This window comes from Danio rerio, chromosome 8, assembly GCF_049306965.1.
Source record: "Danio rerio strain Tuebingen ecotype United States chromosome 8, GRCz12tu, whole genome shotgun sequence".
Taxonomy (NCBI): Eukaryota; Metazoa; Chordata; class Actinopteri; order Cypriniformes; family Danionidae; genus Danio; species Danio rerio.
Window position 1 is genome coordinate 44682758 of NC_133183.1, and position 21020 is coordinate 44703777.

The 21020-nt window shown below is 36.8% G+C and overlaps 1 long non-coding RNA gene across 1 annotated transcript; it reads right to left on the reverse strand.

Moving 5' to 3' along the window:
* Positions 1–1262: 1262 nt before the first annotated feature.
* LOC141375886 (uncharacterized) lies at positions 1263–10159 on the reverse strand. Its single transcript, XR_012384689.1, has 2 exons — positions 8791–10159; positions 1263–3145 (listed from the first exon to the last, which is right to left on the reverse strand). It is a non-coding gene; the product is annotated as an uncharacterized lncRNA (long non-coding RNA).
* Positions 10160–21020: the final 10861 nt, after the last annotated feature.

The following is a 21020-nucleotide window of genomic DNA, read 5'->3' on the forward strand; positions in this document are numbered from 1 at the left end:
TATACTCGGACTCCCCTGGTTACAACTCCATGACCCTCAAGTTTCTTGGAAAACTGGTGAGATTGTTAAATGGAGCAAGAAGTGCTTTACCCAATGTCTACACTCTGTTTCCCCTGTCCAGATCAACACCATATCCAGTATGGAGCACTCCGAAATCTGTCAAATTCCCGAGAAGTATCATGATCTCCTCGAAGCTTTTAACAAGCAAAAAGCTACCAAGCTCCCACCTCATTGTGAGTACGATTGTGCCATTGATTTATTACCCGGTACCACGCCTCCTCGTGGTCGTATTTTCCCCCTCTCTCAACCAGAAACTGAAGCCATGAACTCGTATATCTCTGAGGAGCTGGAGAAGGGATTTATAAGACCATCTACTTCACCTGCTTCAGCCGGGTTCTTCTTCGTCAAGAAGAAGGATGGTAGTTTGCGCCCTTGTATCGACTACAGAGGATTAAATGAAATAACCGTTAAGTACCGTTATCCTTTACCCCTAGTTCCAGCAGCCCTTGAACAGCTTCGCTCAGCCCAATATTTCACCAAATTGGATCTCCGCAGCGCTTACAACCTTGTCCGTATCCGCCAAGTGGAAAACTGGGTTCTCTACCATCAATGGTCACTACGAATATCTCGTTATGCCCTTTGGCCTAGCTAACAGTCCTTCCGTGTTCCAGGCATTTATTAATGAGATATTTCGAGACATGCTCAACCAGTGGGTCATCGTGTACATCGACGACATTCTAATATACTCCAACTCCTTGCCAGAACTAGCTGTTATTAAGCCTATTATTAAGAAACCACAACTAGACACCATCAACTTAGCTAACTATAGGCCTATTTCAAATCTTCCATTTATGTCTAAAATACTAGAAAAAGTAGTTTCCACTCAATTATGCTCTTTTCTGCAGACGAACAATATTTTTGAAGTGTTTCAGTCAGGTTTCAGAGCTCACCACAGTACAGAAACCGCCTTAGTGAAAATAACCAATGATTTACTTTTAGCTGCTGACCGAGGGTGCGTCTCGCTATTAGTTTTACTCGATCTTAGTGCGGCATTTGATACCATTGACCACAATATTCTCATAAATCGTTTAAAGTCTACAGGTGTCCAGGGACAGGCTCTACAATGGTTTAAGTCATACTTAACTGATCGCTACCAGTTTGTGAATCTTAATGGACAGCCTTCACAAATCTGCCCAGTAAAGTATGGGGTGCCTCTGTCGTAAATTCGACGTCTAATCAATTACAAATTATCAGACCAGAGGTTTTGAATATCAGAAAATAGACTTTATTCTCCATAATAAAGCCGAGAAAGAGCAGAGCAGACCCCAGAGCATTCTGAAGTCTCTCCTGGACACCTTCTGAAGTCTCTCCTGCACCTTCTGAAGTATCTGTGTTTGTTACAATTTTTTTACAGGATTATTTGACACACCCCTAAGTCTCTTTTTAACTCTTGACCATTTTTGAATAGGTTTTTAGTCTAAGGGGTCCTGCTATTCTTGGCTCTCAGCCCACTAGCTCATGTCAGCAGAGATGTTACAGGTCTATGTCAGCAAAGTATAGATGCAACTTATGCAAAAGAACTAAGTGTTTACATTGTTATGATAGGATAATAACTTGATAATATGTTACTCATTCTAACTTCTGACACATATAGCTTCATAGAAGTATTTAACATATATAATCAGTGCTTTACATATTCAGTTATTCTACACAATCAGTCACTCAGCCTTCTCCTAGTGTTGCTTCTGTGCAGGCACTCTCATCTTACACAGACATATCACTGTATTTTTAACACACGCTGGCATGTTTGCTGCAAACACTACATACATTTTGTGAAGAGAAAATTAACTGCTTTACACTTAGAAAATACTTCACACTAAGAGAATAAAATCTTCTTCAATCCCTCCTCTTAAGACTTTAGTCTTAATATTATTGTCTTTTAACCCCAAAGTGCAATTTCATAATCCAGTTCTCTTAATTACCTCTATCTAGTGACTGATATTAGCCACATAGCTGTTATCAATTGACTAGATTATGCCACCGTACTTTGACAGAAGTCCAGCCAAACGTCTTCCCTTTTACTTTTGATTTGAAGGAAGTAAAAGACTGTACTCTGTTTTTCTCTTAACACATCAAAGACAATAAAGTTTTAAGCATAAGTATTCAGTTGGTTCAGTGCTAGCTGCTAGTTTTCACACTCATGTAGAATATACTGAAGTGATATTATATATAGGTACCATAAAAGCAATATGCAAACAAAATCAATATGCAAACGTAAAAAGCATCAAATGTTGATCTTGATCTTTGGTCACCCTTGTTTCTCTTCTTCTAAGCTATCAGCATCTTCATTAAACTTTGAGAGATGTTGATGGAGATGTGTGGTTAAGAGTCTGAGTTCTGAAATCTGCAGTTGTGCATTCATCATCCCTTGACTTGTGGCACTTCTGTATGTGGTACTCAGGCATATTATCAGAATCACTCTTTTCTTTGTTCTGATAAACTCTTGCTTCCACACATAGCACTTAGTAGTTTAGAGCTTTGGAATATTCAGGCTCCTCTGTTTCCAGTCAGCTTTTCCTTGCTGGAGTTGTTCCCTTTCGCTCCTTTGAGGCATTGGTACCTCATCAATGGCATCCACTTTGGCAGCTGTTGGATTTGCCCTCATCCAGATATGGTCCTTTCCTCCTGAGCTCTCCAGAGCATCCTCAGATAGACTCAATCACCTAGACCAATTGGACCTTGTATCACTGCTCTCTCACATGGCTCCTTTCTGGTTTCCTGCACAGATATCCCTTTGCACATGGCAATTAATTGTTTCTTCATAAAAATCCCTACTGCATTAGACATCTTTGCAAACCATTCCAAGAGTTATGTGCAAGGTTATAGGTGAGATTATATGCCAGGTTTTATGCAAAGTTTCATGTGGTTTCTTGCAAGGGTCCTGCTGTTTCTTGCAAGGTTTCTTTCAAGGGTCGACCCAATAGCAGTTCATGCGATGCAGTGTTAGATGCCTGTTTCTGTCAGTTTTCATGCCATCACTCACCAATGCACTTTGTTAGCAAATTAATCCCATTAAGTTTATTATTTTCACATATTTCATTGAGCGTTGGTCTTGATGGATCATCTTCATCTCTTTCAGCCATTTCTGGTAATTGAGCATAATATAATTATTCTCTCTTTTGCTTTATTCATAATTTTTCATACCCCTTTAGATGTTTTTATTTATTGATCACTTATTAACTTTAATTTTAATTACTTTATGAATGCAAACCCATTATGAACTTATTTCTGAAGGCATTTCAAAATTTAGGAAGTACTTCTTTTGTCACAGATGTAATAACTATCCCTGCTTCATAATGTGCTCCTGATGCTACCTCTAATCATCTACTCATCATAGTTTCTCAACTGTGCTTGTTTACAGAATAATTCTCTATCTAGTCAACACCAAAAACAGTCATCATCTCACTGTTTGGAGCAATGGTCTCCAGTCAAGTCTTTTAATTGAACTAGATCTTTGTGAAGCTGTAGATAATTCAATCATCCACATATTGCGACAGTGTCCATCCTAAGATATTTTCCCTAATTTTAACCCTTTATGCATTTTGGTGTATACAGTATATGCTATTCACCATGCTACACAAGTACAAACAAGTTTCTACCCTCCTCTGGTAGTTACCTAAAATAAACTCAATAGAAACTAAGCACTTAATATATTTACCATCCAAAAGAACATATCTTCACATACAATATGAACTTCAGCTGGAAAATCTTTTCTTATTGATTTTCTTAAATCATAACCTAAACATAATCTTGTTTTGTCTTCAAATGTAATTATTGCCTTTAAATTCCATCAAAAATTATTAGTGATTTATTCATTTATTACTACTTTAAATTTCAATTTAAAAATAAATGTCTAGGACAGATTGCACATTACAGTATCTAGATGTTTCTATTAGTGCTCTTATATTTTTACACTTTTCGATAGAGTTTTATACCTATTTCAGCATCTTGTGTTTTCTTTCTGGGCAGATCTACATCTGATTTAATTTTAACCCTCACTTTGCTGGCTGATTTCATCTGCATCTCAGTCCTGTAATGACAATCATTTAGTTGGAATTTGACACTTCTTTCTTTTCTAATTTATTTTCTGATCTATATATATTAATTCCTTTTTTGTCTTTGAATTATTTTCTTTTGGCTCATAATTATTTCCTAAGGCACTCCCATTAAACTAGTTGTTTATACAATTTTGATGCACTTTTTTATCAGCTGACTAAAACTTACTGTATGTTTTGTAAATTTCTTTTTGCTCTGTTTTAACTATTATTCCTTATTAATTCCTTATATTGTTTTCTTAAACACTTTTCTCTATCAATTTTTCTTATAGTAATTTAGAACTGTTACTTTTTGTCCTGATGTCCTGTGAATTTATTTCAAATTGTTATTTCAATCTTTCCTTTTACTATAAATCATTTTTCTAGATTTGAATCCCTTTCCAGTTTTCAATATCCAATCTTGATTTAGGTCATTCACAATAAGATTATGCTAAGATATTTCCTTTACTTAATTTTAATTTAAATACTTAGTTATATTCTTATTTATTCTCCAAATTATTTATTGCCTTATCAAAAGCTTTTTCTTTTTCTTTAGTTACCACCCTGCATTGTAATTTATCATTCTATGTTTAAGGAACTTTTATTAAGCCTACTGAAACTTAAACTCAAATTATTTACCATTCATCATAATATATAATTTCATCATTTAAAGTTTCACCTTAAAATTTCCTTATAACACTTTTTCTTACTTAAAAATTTGCATGATAATAATTTCTCTCAAATCGACAGTAGTCTGATTTGATACAAGAATGGGTAGCTACACTTTTGTTCTTAATTTTCCTTCTGTAATGCTTGAACTTAATTTGGACTTTAGGAGCTACTTTGAGATGGACTGTCAGACTATCCCCCCTCGCAACCTGAGACAACAAGCTCCAGATTGGTGCAACAGTCTTTTCTATGTTGTCCTGAAATTCCTTCATATCAGGGCACAGTGTTGTTTCCCCCTCTCTCTTTGGGCTGGCTTCTTTCTTTGACTCAGCTGATGTAAAGTTCTGGTGGAGCGTTTTTTCTCTTTGATCAGTTCATCAGTCTCTTGTTAGTGTCTCTTTTGAATGTCTCTGAACACATGTAGCTTTTTCAGTCCTCAGTAAATCCTGGGCATAAAGTTCATGTCACAAGTGTCCACAGCCATTTTGCTGTTTGGGTTATTCAAACACCTTTCCATTTGCCAGTGCACTCAGAGATGTCTGGTAGGTACAAGACTACAGTCCCCCAAAGTTCATCCCTATGTCCTCTTAATTAATATATATAGAATTTAGCTCATGACTTAATAAATTATTTTTTTCCCATTTTTTCCTTCATCAAATAAAGACTCCTTTTGTTGTTTAACAACTTATTTTCTCTAATTATTTTTCATTCTCAATCATTTTTATCATATGTAAATATGCTTAATTTTCTATTTCTTAAATGTTCCTCTTATTAATTTCTTTGGCTTCAGATTGTGCTTCACTTATTTTTATTAATTTATTCTAGTGCTTCCTCACTAGTTACATTACATCTTACTAGGGCTGTAACGATACACCAAACCCACGATTCGGTTCGTATCACGATTTTTGACCCACGATTCGATTCGTATCACGATTTTTTATTTTATTTTTTTCGTGTGGGGTGGGGAAAAAAAAGATTTTTAAAACTATTTTTAATTAAATAACATTTGAAAAATCTTTATAAACTAAACATCAAAGAACAATATTAACTATGCAAATTATTAACAATATAAATAGCCATATATAAAATAAATAAATAGCCAAAGCTATATCACTTCTGTTTTCTTTGTAACAAAATACTGTTGAAAAACCAAACTAAACTCCATTGTTTAGATGGTTCAAGCATGTTGAAAATAATTTTTCAATCAAGTTCTCTTGCATAGAAAAAGTCAATTAAATAGCTACTAGGGATGCTCATTTCGTTAATTTTGCTAACCGACAACCGCCGCTCATTAATCGGTTATTAACGGTTAACTGGTCAGATTACTATTAATTTTATATTAAACAAATTGACGTGTATATTTTGTGTATGACACATTAAATATTGCATTTTAAAATACTGATTTATTTTTATATATTAATAGCGGAACAGAACAACAGAGCATCTTCACGCACCTGCAGTGTTTAGCACAGAAGAGCAGAATAATCTAAATAAAATGAATAAAATAAATAGGACTGCCCTAAATTATTTTCATTTAAATAATTTATTTTACAAAACGAAAATACTGACTGATTCTTTTTGATAACCGGCATAGGCTTTTTTTCCAATCATATGTTTATTTCTTCCGTCAAATAAAAATCGCAGACTTCCTCAAATTGCCCGCTCCACGGAAAATATGCATTTATTTAATGCCCCGCTGTTATTATTATAATCACAAAACCTTTTACATTTTAATAGAAATCCTTATTTTAAAGATTATGTCCTGATATAGCCTATGGTTTCCTCTCTCTCCCTCGCGGTTCAAGTGCGCGCGCTGCCTGATGAAAAGACAACAACACGCGCGCATATGTAGACTTTTTGTAAACAGTTTGTTTAAATATGATATTGCATTAATCTGCGTACATGCTTTAAGCTGTAAAATAAAAAGTAAAGCCTATTTGTTGCGTTTATTACGCAGATCCAGGTCAACATAAGCGCTGGTTTAGTATCAACAGGTCTGTATCAAACAGCAATATTCTTCTTCCATTTTGCTTCTTTAGCAAATGTGTCTGTAGGCGCGGGTTATACGTTATGGTCCCGCAAATTAAGTATGTCTTGCAGTTAAACAAGTGGCCGAAAACAAGGCGCACCTTACTGCCTTTATGTTGACAAGGAAAAAAGAAGAGGCGCGGTCCTCTTATAAACGACTGAATCAGCTGGGTATCGATTGTGCAAAAGTGTTGCTGTCTGTGTTGTTGCAATTGTAATATTTAATACTATTGTGATATTCAAGATTTGTATATTCATACAGCTCTGGATAACTTAAAACAACGATTAGACCTTCAGAGCGGTGTTAATGCGTCCTGAAGTAAAGCGAAACAGTTATAAACTCCAGCAAGATAGAGTGATTATATGCAGAGCCATATACCTTTATCTCTAAATAAAGTAGGCTATAACTATAGAAACTGTGTTTATTTTAACTGAAAGCTTCGTCGTGTTTTCTGACCTCACGCACCTGTCAGTCAGCACTCCCAAAGGTTCAAACAGAAAGCGCACTGCACGGTTACAGAAAAGTTTGGCTGTTACCTAACATCTGGGGAACGCCCATCCCTCTCTGCGCAGCCACATTAACAGTGTGAGCAAATCATCGTATATGCGCTGAAAATCCGGCCGCTTTGACAGCATTGGCAATGTTTCTGGCGTTGTCGGTTGTCAAGCGGGGTTAAGTTGGTTTTGTTTTTGATATTCTTGACACATTCAGACGGCCCCTTACTAAGAGCTCTGTGCGAGCTCTCCCGGCTAAATATTGCGAGGGCTTAAACGGAGCAGTGCTTGTAATGTCGAACGAAAAAAAGTGTTAATTAGCTCAACTTTTGCAGGCACGCGTGACGTTATTGGAAAGGTATCACGGGGTGGGTGTGTCGCGATTCTTCCTTATTACACCGCGACACAGGATCGTAGATCTGAGTGTCGCGATTTCGATTTTATATCGTGTATCGTTACAGCCCTACATCTTACATTATTTTAATTTCTCTAACATTTCCATATACCTGTTTTAATTCAACAGTACTATATGGTGGCCTAATGTCTAATATAACTGTTCAAAATCCTTACTGCAATAGCTAGAGTTCATATTACTGTTTTAACTCTACATGTTTGTTTACTTTAAGCATTTTTCCAATCTGAAATGCAATTTTTAATTCTCAATTACCTTTTAAAATAAAATATTAACTATATAATTTTTGAACTCACTATTATGTTCTTTCATTTTTCCTTAGTGTCTATGCTTGACATCTGACTGCTTTTACTACAAATAGCTGTTGGCTCAGATGACAGTCTGTAGCTGACTTTAAAACAGATGACAACAGTCAACTTACTCCACAACAATTTTTCATTGCTTAAATGTAATTTTACCTTTTAAAGCCAAATCTTGTTTTCTTTTAAATGTTACTGTTTTTTCTAATTTTTATTTTATCTGTTTAATATATATTTTTAAATATCATCTCTTTATTTTTATTCTATTAAACAATGTTTGGACCTTTTTTTGTTTTTCATTTTCCTATGCTTCTTTTCCTTTTCAAAAATTAGCATTTTTGTCTCTTAGATTTTCCTAATTCATTTTTCTTTAAACTTATTTTCCTTAAACATTTGATCATTAACTCTTCCATTAATCAATATTCATTAAATTTTTCCTCTTCTCTAGTTTTTTCTTTACTCAAATTATTGACTTATCTATTTTTGATTCATACTGATTTAGTAAATTTATTTCCTTATTAATATATCAATTTATTTCCATATGTAGTTAGTTCTATGCTTAAATTTTTTAAAAAATTTCTTAATATTTATTAGTATAGCTTCAAGTTGCATTTTTATTAACACTTTTTATTTATTAAATCTTATTCTATCATTAATATTTTCTTATTTTATTTATCATATTACATTACTTTATAATATTTCTATTTATTTAATATCCTTATAATATTTCTTTTACTCTTTAGCTTCTATCTGTCCTGTGAAACTTTTGTTCTTAAAATAGACAGATTCTTACCATTCCTGAAGCAGACCTTCTTCCAGACTGTCGACATGTCAGGAATTTCAGTCCCCTCTCTGCCTAGTTCATACTTAAAAACACTCACTTCAAACACACAGAGATTATTCAGAAAAATGTTTAACTAGTATATTCTTGTTTTTAGTCTGTGTCTTTCAAATGCAATATGATCTCAATTAATTTTATGAGGCTTAAACCTCCTCTGTATCACAATCTCTTCCCTAAACTGCATCACTCTCTATCTTATTGTTCTTAAATCACACAACATAAGCAGTCCTTCTTTTATATTATCATATAAAATGATAATTCTTTTAAACTCACTCTTATTGCAACCATACTTCTAAACACAATCATACTTCTCACTCATCCTAACCTCATCTCTTACACTGTGTAACCTGAACCTCACCTCTATTCTAGTCTCTTTAGATCAAAGGTGATAGCTTCTAAGCACCCCAGCAACACAGACAAATACACAAATACTTACAATTACATAAATACACCTCACTCCTCTTGAGTGACCTGTCCGAACAGCCTCTAACCTTAGAGCTGTAACCACAAAATTCTCCACTACACTCCTCTTGAGTGACCTGTTACTTCTGCTCCCGTCTTTACTGTTCTTCAGTAAAAATAGCATTTCACAGGATTTGTGCCTTTTTTCCCCCAGCCTCCTGAATAATAATATTTATCATTAATAAAACAGAACGGGTACTCCGAGGTCTTTGCGCGCTTCTCTCTATACTTTATTAATCTGCTTAAATCTCTTAACTGTCACCACACTTTAAGAACTTCCTTTTAAAACTTAAAAATGCTCTATGCATATTCTTCATAATATTAAAAAATTTCCCAAACATGAGTAACAGTTACTAGTTAACGTTTATCCTATCCGTCAAGGCCCTCTTAGGAAAACACAGATCATTTGCATGCAAATTGTTATTTTCTTCTGGTATTCAAAACCCCATTGTTTTCCTTTTATATCTTTACTTTTACTTTTTTAGTTTTACTTGTAGTTCGTTATAGCTGGAGAAACAGTTCAAGTGACTTTTTACCGTTACAAGCAGGTCCTTGGCAGAAAAAACACAAACGTATAAGCGAAAATTGCTTACCGTTTTTTATCGTGGCCACATATTTGTGTTTTTCCTCCAAGCCCCAGCATGTCCAGTGTCACCTGTTCGTCTCTGTCCAGCCCCACGTTGGGCGCCATTTGTCGTAAATTCGACGTCTAATCAATTACAAATTATCAGACCAGAGGTTTTGAATATCAGAAAATAGACTTTATTCTCCATAATAAAGCCGAGAAAGAGCAGAGCAGACCCCAGAGCATTCTGAAGTCTCTCCTGGACACCTTCTGAAGTCTCTCCTGCACCTTCTGAAGTATCTGTGTTTGTTACAATTTTTATACAGGATTATTTGACACACCCCTAAGTCTCTTTTTAACTCTTGACCATTTTTGAATAGGTTTTTAGTCTAAGGGGTCCTGCTATTCTTGGCTCTCAGCCCACTAGCTCATGTCAGCAGAGATGTTACAGGTCTATGTCAGCAAAGTATAGATGCAACTTATGCAAAAGAACTAAGTGTTTACATACATTGTTATGATAGGATAATAACTTGATAATATGTTACTCATTCTAACTTCTGACACATATAGCTTCATAGAAGTATTTAACATATATGATCAGTGCTTTACATATTCAGTTATTCTACACAATCAGTCACTCAGCCTTCTCCTAGTGTTGCTTCTGTGCAGGCACTCTCATCTTACACAGACATATCACTGTATTTTTAACACACGCTGGCATGTTTCTGCAAACACTACATACATTTTGTGAAGAGAAAATTAACTGCTTTACACTTAGAAAATACTTCACACTAAGAGAATAAAATCTTCTTCACCTCAAGGATCAGTTTTAGGCCCTTTACTGTTTACAATTTACATGCTACCTCTGGGAGACATTATTAGAAGACATGGGATCAACTTTCACTGCTATGCAGATGATACTCAATTATATATTTCAACTAAACCTGACGAGACGTCTGAACTTTCTAAACTAACTGAGTGTATCAAAGACATCAAAGACTGGATGACCAACAATTTTCTTCTCTTAAACTCCGACAAAACAGAATTATTACTTATTGGGCCTAAATCTTGCACACAGCAGATCTCGCAACTCAATTTACAATTAGAGGGATACAAAGTTAGCTTTAGCTCTACTATAAATATTTGGGTGTCATATTAGACAGCAATCTAACTTTTAAAAACCATATATCCCATGTCACAAAAACTGCCTTCTTTCATCTGAGAAATATCGCTAAATTACGAAATATGCTATCCATCTCAAATGCAGAAAAGCTAGTCCATGCTTTTATGACTTCGAGACTGGATTACTGTAATGCTCTATTTGCTGGCTGCCCAGCATCCTCTATTAACAAACTTCAATTAGTACAAAATGCAGCAGCCAGAGTTCTGACCAGGTCTAGAAAATATGATCATATAACCCCAATTTTATCCTCCTTACACTGGCTGCCTGTTAAGTTTCGTATTGAATTTAAAATATTACTTCTCACCTATAAAGCTCTAAATAATCTAGCTCCTGTTTATCTAACCAACCTTCTGTCTCGCTACAAACCAACTCGCTCTTTAAGATCTCAAAATTCAGGGCTTCAGGTAGTACCTAGAATAGCAAAATCAAGTAATGGAGGTCGAGCCTTCTCTTTCATGGCTCCTACACTCTGGAATAGCCTTCCTGATAACGTCAGAGGCTCAGACACACTCTCCCAGTTCAAAACTAGATTAAAGACCTATCTGTTTAGTAAAGTATACACTCAATGAATCACCTAGCGGGTTCCACACTGGCTTCTGCATCTTGCTTATATACACTATGAACAGCAGCTACGCTAATTATTTTCTTCATTCTCTATTTTCACCTGGGGATACGCATCCCGAGGTCCTCAGATTATGCGGAGTCACTGATTGGATCCAAGACCAGCGACGTGATGATCCCAAGGATTCCATATCCGGGACCAGGCCATATCCTGAGCTGCTGCTGCCCTGATGGTCGTGGGGAGTGGAGAACATGAGTCTGATTCCAGCGACGCTCCAGGGACAGACGAGTCTTCGCTGAGGCCATCTTCCAGCCTAAACCACGGCGAATGAAGTTCTGCACAAGACTTGGCCAGCGGAGAAATTAAAATGGTCGTGCCCAACTGAGTCTGGTTCTCTTAAGGTTTTTTTTCTTCACTCCCATCAGGTGAAGTTTTTTTTCCCTCTCCGCTGTCGCCACTGCCTCGCATGGTTCAGGATTGGTAGAGCTACGCATCGATGAATTGGCTCTTCAGTGTTTGAACTCTCAGTAATGATTAAATCACACTGAACTGAGCTAAACTGAACTGAACTGAACTTAAACACTAAAACCTGAACCACACTGTTCCAGTTACTAAACCACACTGTTCCAGTTACTATGACCATTTATGTGAAGCTGCTTTGACACAATCTACATTGTAAAAGCGCTATACAAATAAAGCTGAATTGAATTGAATTGAGAACACATTCAGCATGTCAGAGCTGTGCTAAAACGCCTTATCCAGAATCAATTGTATGCTAAGATTTCTAAATGTGAGTTCCATCAGACCTGCATATCCTTTCTGGGTTACATTATCAGTCCCGAGGGAGTTGCTATGGACCAACAGAAGGTGGATTCTGTCACTCACTGGCCTCAACCCGAAACCATCCGGCAGTTACAACGTTTCCTGGGATTCGCCAACTTCTACAGACGGTTCATTAGGAACTTCAGTTCAGTAGCTGCTCCTCTCACAGCCATGGTTAAAGCCAATAACGCCCGCTTGAAGTGGAACTCGTAAGCCATTAGAGCGTTTACCCAGCTCAAAGCCCGTTTCACTAATGCACCCATTCTGTGTCATCCAGACCCCACACGACCTTTCATTGTTGAGATCGATGCCTCCAACTCCGGTATCGGAGCCATCCTGTCCCAAAGATCCCCGACCTCGAATAAGCTCCATCCCTGTGCTTTCTATTCATGTAAGCTGAACCCCGCGGAGAGAAATTATGAAGTGGGTAATCGCGAACTCCTCGCCATGAAGGCTGCTCTCGAAGAATGGAGACATTGGCTTGAGGGCGCCAAACACCCATTCACCGTCATCACAGATCACAAAAGCCTGGAGTACATCCGATCCTGCAAGCGCTTAAACCCCAGACAAGCCAGATGGGCGCTATTCTTTACCTGTTTTGACTTTCAAGTTACTTACATCCCAGGCTCAAAGAATATCAAGGCAGACGCGCTCTCTCGTATCTCTGACGAGGATACTTGGCTAGAGGAAGTAGAACCCATTTTGAAGAATCCGCTAATTATAGCACCCATCCAATGGGACATTGAACATGAGATAACGCAGGCTTCTGACCAAAACCCTACTCCGCAGGCATGTCCCGAGAACAAGATTTATGTGCCCCCCCTGCTCCGTGAAAGATTGATTGCTGAAGTACACAATCACCCCAGTTCAGGTCATCCAGGCAGGACTGCAACTGTTCAACTGATCCAGTCCCATTATTGGTGGTCATCCATAAATAAACACGTGATCAACTTTCTCAATAAATGTTCCCCCTGTCAAATGGCTAAACATTCCCGTCACCGTCCAGCTGGTCTGCTGCAGCCTCTAGAGATTCCCCGTCGCCCATGGTCTCACATAGCTATCGACTTTATCGCGGATTTACCCCAGTCACAGGGGAACACTACCATTCTCACGGTCGTGGACCGTTTCTCCAAAGCCTGTCGTCTCATCGCTATACCCAAATTACCCACAGCTCTGGAAACAGCAGAACTTCTCTGCGAGTACATCTTCCGATATTATGGTCTTCCTGAAGACATTGTTTCAGACCGAGGTCCCCAGTTCACATCCCGACTATGGTCCGCCTTCTTCCAGAACCTCCAAGTAAATATCAGTTTGACTTCCGGCTATCACCCTCAGTCTAATGGACAGACAGAACGCCTCAACCAGGAGATCGGTCGCTTCCTACGTACCTACTGTCATTCCAACCAATCAGACTGGAATAAGTTCCTCATGTGGGCTGAGTATGCGCAGAACTCCCTAAGGAAGGCATCTACAGGCCTGACTCCCTTCCAATGTGTGCTAGGTTTCCAACCTTCCCTATTTCCCTGGTCAGGTGAGACCTCAGAACTCCCAGCAGTCGACACCTGGTTTAGAAAGTGCGAGGAAGTCTGGAACGCAGCTCACACCCACTTGTCATATGCTATCCGAAGATTCATGGAGCAAGTCGACAGTCACCGTCGTCCTGGTCCCACGTATTCCCCAGGACAATGGGTATGGCTATCCGCTTGAGATCTTCGCCTGAAACTACCCTGCAAGAAGCTCAGTCCCAGGTACGTGGGTCCGTTTCAAATTGAACGTCAAATATCACCTGTTTCCTTTCGACTGACACTCCCTAACCTTTATCGCATTTCTTCTACTTTCCATGTTTCCCTGCTCAAGCCTGCTGTTGGTCCAGCCGAGGCGGATAGGGAGGTGGCAGCCGGTGAACAGGGTCCCCTGCCTCTCATGATCGACGGAGAGGAAGCCTATCAGATCCACGAGATCCTGAGATCCAGACGCCGGGGTGGTCAACTTCAATACCTCATCGACTGGGAGGGGTACGGCCCGGAGGAAAGATCATGGATCAACCGTAAGGACATTCTTGACTCAACTCTGTTGGATGAGTTCCACTTGCAGCATCCGGATATGCCGGCCCCTCGCCCCCGTGGAAGACCCCGGCGTCGAGACTCTTCTCACTTCAGGAGCCGTTCGTTGGGGGGGTCTCTGTCAGCAACTCGGTCCCAGTCACTCCCCTCGCTGGCCAGCAGAGGCCGCCTTCTCCGGACTTCTAGCATTACATCATCCACTTACGCTGATTGTGCACACACCTGTCCTGAATCTTGCTAACGACCCACGTACCCTTTATAAGCCGCACACAAACACTCAGTCAGAAATCTTGTTTAGCCCCGGCCAGCATTTCTGAGCGTTATTCCCTGCCTGATTCCTCGTGTATTACTCCAGCCTGTTTCTGACTCTGCTTCGCCTTCTGCCTGCCCACGACCCATGCCTGATACACGGACTCTGATATTCGCTGCCTGCCCACGACCCACGCCTGATACACGGACTCTGATACTCGCTGCCTGCCCACGACCCACTCCTGATACACGGACTCTGATACTCGCAGCCTGCCTTCGATCAATGCCTGGTAAACCCCTCTGTGTCTGTCCACCGCCAGTCTTGATACTTCAGACTATTGTTGATGTGTGTTTGCACTTTAGTGCATATTGTGTGTTTGAGTGAAAGCTTGACTAATAAATACTGCATAATGGATCCCTCCGTGTCAGTCTCCTCATTACACACTAGTCTACACTGCAGTTTTTTTTTTTTTTTTTAATTTTAGTTTACTTAGTTAAGATGGCTGCACTAAAGTGATTTGTTTTTTTCTGACTTGTTTTTATTAGAGATATTTATTACATTTTAGTTCTTTACTCAGGTATCCTGACTGTACTAAAACGTGATGGCAAAGTTGACAAAGAAAAAGTGTAGTTGTTTTTGTTATTAAGAGAAAATATTGTTCCTTAGCATAGCTGTTAAGATGACATCAACCCTAACCCCACAGCAAACAGAAGCCGAACCGAACTGTGGCTCCAAAACCGTGAACCGAACCAAACCGCGCCTTTGGTGTATCGTTACACCCCTACTCATCATTCGCATGTTCCCAACCTGTTAGAAGAAAACTGGATACCTGTAACCATTGACATCATTTGGGTTTTGTGTGTTTGTCTGGAGTGATTAATCTACCAACATTTGTATTATCCATACAATGAATGAATCTTAGCGGTCAGTTCTTGTCACAAGATGTCGTCGCTGTAGTCTGGAATCATGATGATGAACTGGACTAGGTCTAGGTCTCTTTACATTCAGAAGATACCTCACTTCTGATCCTGTGTCATCCTTGTTGACGAGTATTGTCCTAGAAAGGTTTCTGTTCAGGTGCTTGAAAAGCTGATGGTCAGGATAAAAGCAGTCTAAAGTTCTGTAGAGACTAAAGACTGGATTTCACAGCAGCAATTTTGTTTTATCATTCAATTAAATCAAAGTAATGTCTGTATTTTCAATTGAAGAAGCAGCCACTCTCATCAGCAGCTAGTTTAGCTCTCATTCTTCAGCAATTTTCTTATTAACTGACGTTGCAGCAGAAAAAGTAATTTAAATGATTTTTTTTTTCTTCTATAAACTATAATTGTTTCACAAGTAATGCAATTACATAGTCTTTAGTAACTGTAGTCAAATTACACAACTTTTGAAATGTAATTTGTTACATTTATTGCGTTCCCCAAAAATATAATTAGAATACAGTAACGTGTTACTGTGCAATGTATTACACCCAACTCTGGTAGTTACATATATTGTTCAACAGGATGAAATCTAATCATATTTATAGCTATTGTTAACCACTGAGCCAAAGTGCTGCCCTTATGAATGAAATCTCATATCTGTCAACCCTGCCATTTTTCCTGGGATTCTCTCGTATTTTACAATGCTATTCCGATATTATCTCGTAAAGGTATTTTCCCATATTTCTGTCATATTTTCAATCTTTCAATGAAAAGTGGTTGTAAAGATTAAAGAGCTGATCCTCCCTATATGCAACCCAAACCACCAGGGGACACCCAATACTCTTAAATGTGAATCTGTTCTGTGCTTTTGTTTTATTTAGGCATGAAAACACTTTAAAATAAATATAACAATGGCACGATTCACTTTCTTTCCATAACAGGAACCGTTAACCCTTCTATACGTTCCTCAAAACAGTCCATGTAGTAGTGTGTGACTGTCAGATGTGCTCCATAGTGATAAATAGATGCTGTTTCCCAAATAGATTCTGTAAACACGATTTGAGGTGGAGGGAAAGTTTGGGTTTTTTGTGTGTGTTTGAACAGACATAATTAATAATAATAACAATAATAATAACATCTAAAGATGTCAATCTTGGTGGGTTTTCTTTTAAAAACAACTAATTTAGTCCTAACATTAATTAAAATGAAAAAAAATTGTGTATTCTTTATTTTCACATCCCATTGCTGACAGGTATAAAATCTACAGTTGAAAATGAATAAAGTGCTTAATTAAAAAAAATGTATTAATTAAAGTCAAGATAAGTTTAGATAGCAAATGTTTATGCATTTTTGTGCATTGGGTTACACTGTATTTATAATAATTTTAAACTATTTAATAATTTATAAATCGATCTCCAAATCAGCATAGAATTGTTTGTGAAGAATCATGTGTCACTGAAAGCAGGATTACTGGTTGCTGAAGATTCCGCCTTGCCACCACATAAATATAATTTTGATTTTAAAATGTCTTCCAATTGAAAACTATTTTAAATTGTAACGAACTTGCTATTCAATAAAATCAATTCAGCTTTGATAAAAACAAGACTTCAATTAAAAACATTTAAAGACACCACAAGTTTACATACATACTTGTTTCATCATCTAATGTGTTTTTTTTTTTTTTCAGTATAGTGTGTTGACTGAACAAAATGAATAGAAAATATGTTTTGTTTTTTACCTGTTCATACTTCTAATCTGTGAAAGATTGCTTTCTCTGTCACATTGCTTTCGATTAATGGATTAATCTCAACAAAATTAAGCACTGTGTGGTCTATGTGGAGAAAAATCACAAACACTGTTCCAAGTGCACAGTATGTATTTTGGTATACAGTACACTATACATGTTTCATGTATATTTATACAGCTGTTCTTGCAATTACAAGCACCTCGAGCAATATCTACTGGAGCAGAAAATTACTTTCATCATAAAGCACAGTGGCACATGTTCAGCATTTCCTGAGACATTCTTAGACACTGGACATTGCGCAACTACATCACTTTTACAGAGCCATTTTCAAAATCATTATCATTTCCTCTGGTTTGATTGATGCACAATCAGAAAGGCGGGCTGAAAAATGATTTGCAATTCTACAAGCTTTATCATTTTAAGGCACGAAATACAAAGTTTATTCCGGCACCTCACCACCAAGGTTGTTATTTATTCCGAAAAGCTATATTCCCCAAAATGCACCCAGAACTAAACTCAACATAACCCGTATAGCACAGTGTGTAAATGAAAGCGGGATCTTGAGTTTAATTGGACTGCAGGAGCGAATGACTAAAATAAAATATCAATGCATTAATAAATAAATGAAAAATATACAGTTTTAGCATAAATGAGTACACCCCTCACAGATCTCTCTTTAAAATTCATATTTTCTATAGGATGCTTTACAATAATATATTTTTGCTTCATGCGTCAGTTTGCAAATTTGCAATCAATAACTCATTTGAATTTAAATGTAGCTTTTAATTCCTAAAGCTGGTGACCAAACTCTTATTTTTTATATTTTAATGTAATATATATATATATATATATATATATATATATATATATATATATATATATATATATATATATATATATATATATATAGCATGGACAGTTAGGCCGTCAAAGATTTGCTTAATTTCAGACTCTGAAAATTGTCTTTTTGAGAAAAACCAAGAAGAAAAACTGCAACACATCTGAACCATAATACACTATGTGCTACTGTATACAGTAAATTAAAGCTGAAATTTTCCAATAATGAGCGGTTTATGTCACATTTATGGAAGGTTTTCATCGAGTTTTAAAAAAAACATGTATAATTGTTATGATGGGATTGTCCAAAACGGATAAAATTTGTAAAACCAATTATCAATAAATATATATATATATATATATATATATATATATATATATATATATATATATATATATATATATACAGTATATATATATATACAGTATATATATATATATATAGAGAGAGAGAGAGAGAGAGAGAGAGAGAGAGAGAGAGAGAGAGAGAGAGAGAGGACACTTGGACACTTTAACATTTTTTTTATTATTATTTATTTATTTTTGCATTTAAAATTGTCATAGCTGGGTCTTGAACCCAGGTTTCTGGTGTGGAGTTTTGTGAGTGAACCACTGAGCCACAGAGGTAGTTGTGTTGGACCCAAAAGAATCACTCAAAGTAAGGATCCAGAAAACAAGTATTTATTGGAGAAAAAGTCAACTTAGATTTTTCTCAATAATGAGATATTACAATAGACAACTTAGATTCTTCTCAGAATGAGGTATACAAAATGTTTCAACAGCATAATAAGCATACAAAGAAGGGGAGAAAACAAATAAACAATAAGTAACAGGGAAAACAAAATAGTCTTACAAGATGTAGCAGAAGACCAAGAGAATGCAAGGCAAGTTCACAGAGGACTGACTCAAAAACCAAATGACAGACAGATGAAAAGTGACAATTTAAATACACAGGCTGGAAAAAGTCACAGGTGATCGAAATTAAGAAAACAAGGAAACACAAGGAAGAACCAAAGCAGAGGAGGGAACACGGAGACAACTACTGTAGGGGAACAGAGTGCAGGAAGGGGAAAATTTAATGTACTTCATCACAATATTATTTAACATATTACTCTACATTATATAAAAGTAAAAGCTAATGAAATTTGGCAATTATTATAGGCCTAACCTAACTTTTGAATATGATTTTTTTTTTCAAGCCACTAAAACAAGTTTTTTATCTTGACTTTGATGATCATGCTATACAAACAGAACTGGCAAAACCACCACTTTTATTTATTAATTTGATCGACACTTTTATTCAATGCGATGTAAAAAATTGCAATTAGATTGTTTAAACCTGTTATGCTTGTGTGTGTGTGTGTGTGTGTGTGTGTGTGTGTGTGTGTGTGTGTGTGTGTGTGTGTGTGTGTGTGTGTGTGTGTAAAGAAGTGTAAAGCTCTAAGTGAATGAAAACCATCCTTTAATAAATTGCTGAGATCTTGCATACAGGCCATGTAGAATGAGAGAGCTCGGAATCAAGGATCATAACTATGGAATATGGAGTGAGATTAGAGTTTGCCGTGTCTCTGTGCACAATTTGTCTACTCTTCAACATAACAAAATATTTTTTTAATAAAATGGACATCAATGGTCCATGTTTCCTTTGTCTACCAATCTTAACATTAAAAGAGCCTCTCTGCCTCTCAGAATCCACTGCTTCCTCAGTTCTCTCTCTCGCTCTCTCTCATTACAATTCAATAATTACTTTATTGGCATAACAAATGTTACAAATGTATTGCCAAAGCATTATTTACAAAATAAATAGTAGTGCAGTATTATAATATATAGTATAATAATACTACTACTACTACTACTAATAATAATAATAATAATAATAATAATAATCATAATAATAATAATAATAATGACAATAACAAAATACAAATGAAAAAATAAAATAAAATAACAAATCAGAATCAACTGTACATTTAACAATCAACAGTTATGGACAAAACTGTGATAATAAACAATAATAAAAAGTATATTTTTAATCATTCATTTATAATAATCTAGATATGTGTGTGTTTGTAAGCGCATTACTGATATTTTATTTATATAATTTTTATTAGACTTTTTTTGTGACAGGCGTTAGTGTATTATGCAGCTAGAAGGATACAATCAGTTTTTTTTTTTCGCCTAGTAAATATCGAAGTTGTGTTTTATTGTCTAAATCAGTGAATTGAGAGTAAATGCTCTGGAGTATGGGGTTGAACACTTCTCTGATGAGCTGCTTGGTTGTGCAGCGGGTGAGGAAGTGTTCCTCCATCCCCACCTCCACCTGGGCACAGTGTTAGCAGATGTGGCTCTCTCTGGGTTGCCAGATCTGTGTGTATCAGCACATCTCTACAATCAGGCTGTGAGCACTAAGTCTGTATTTGGTCATTTTTGCTCTTAATTTACTGTCCTTTACTTCACTCAGCTATGTTGGTGTCATATAATCTTTATTTAGGCCTAAATAACATTTAAGTTTACTTTGTCGTCCTGCTGCTACATTACAATAAATCATACCCTTCTTTTCATGCATTTATACTTTGATTTGGCTTAATTATGTGGATGAGCATGTCCGTGTCCTGATGCTACCTGCTGTTAGTCACATTCATTGTGTTGGTTTTTGTTTATAGCCTCAGGATCCTTTGAATTAGGGGGATTTTGCCAATGTCCATTTCTTGGTTTTTGAGGGCTTTAAAATGATAAGAGTTGGGGTCTCTCATTTTTATGCCTTTCCA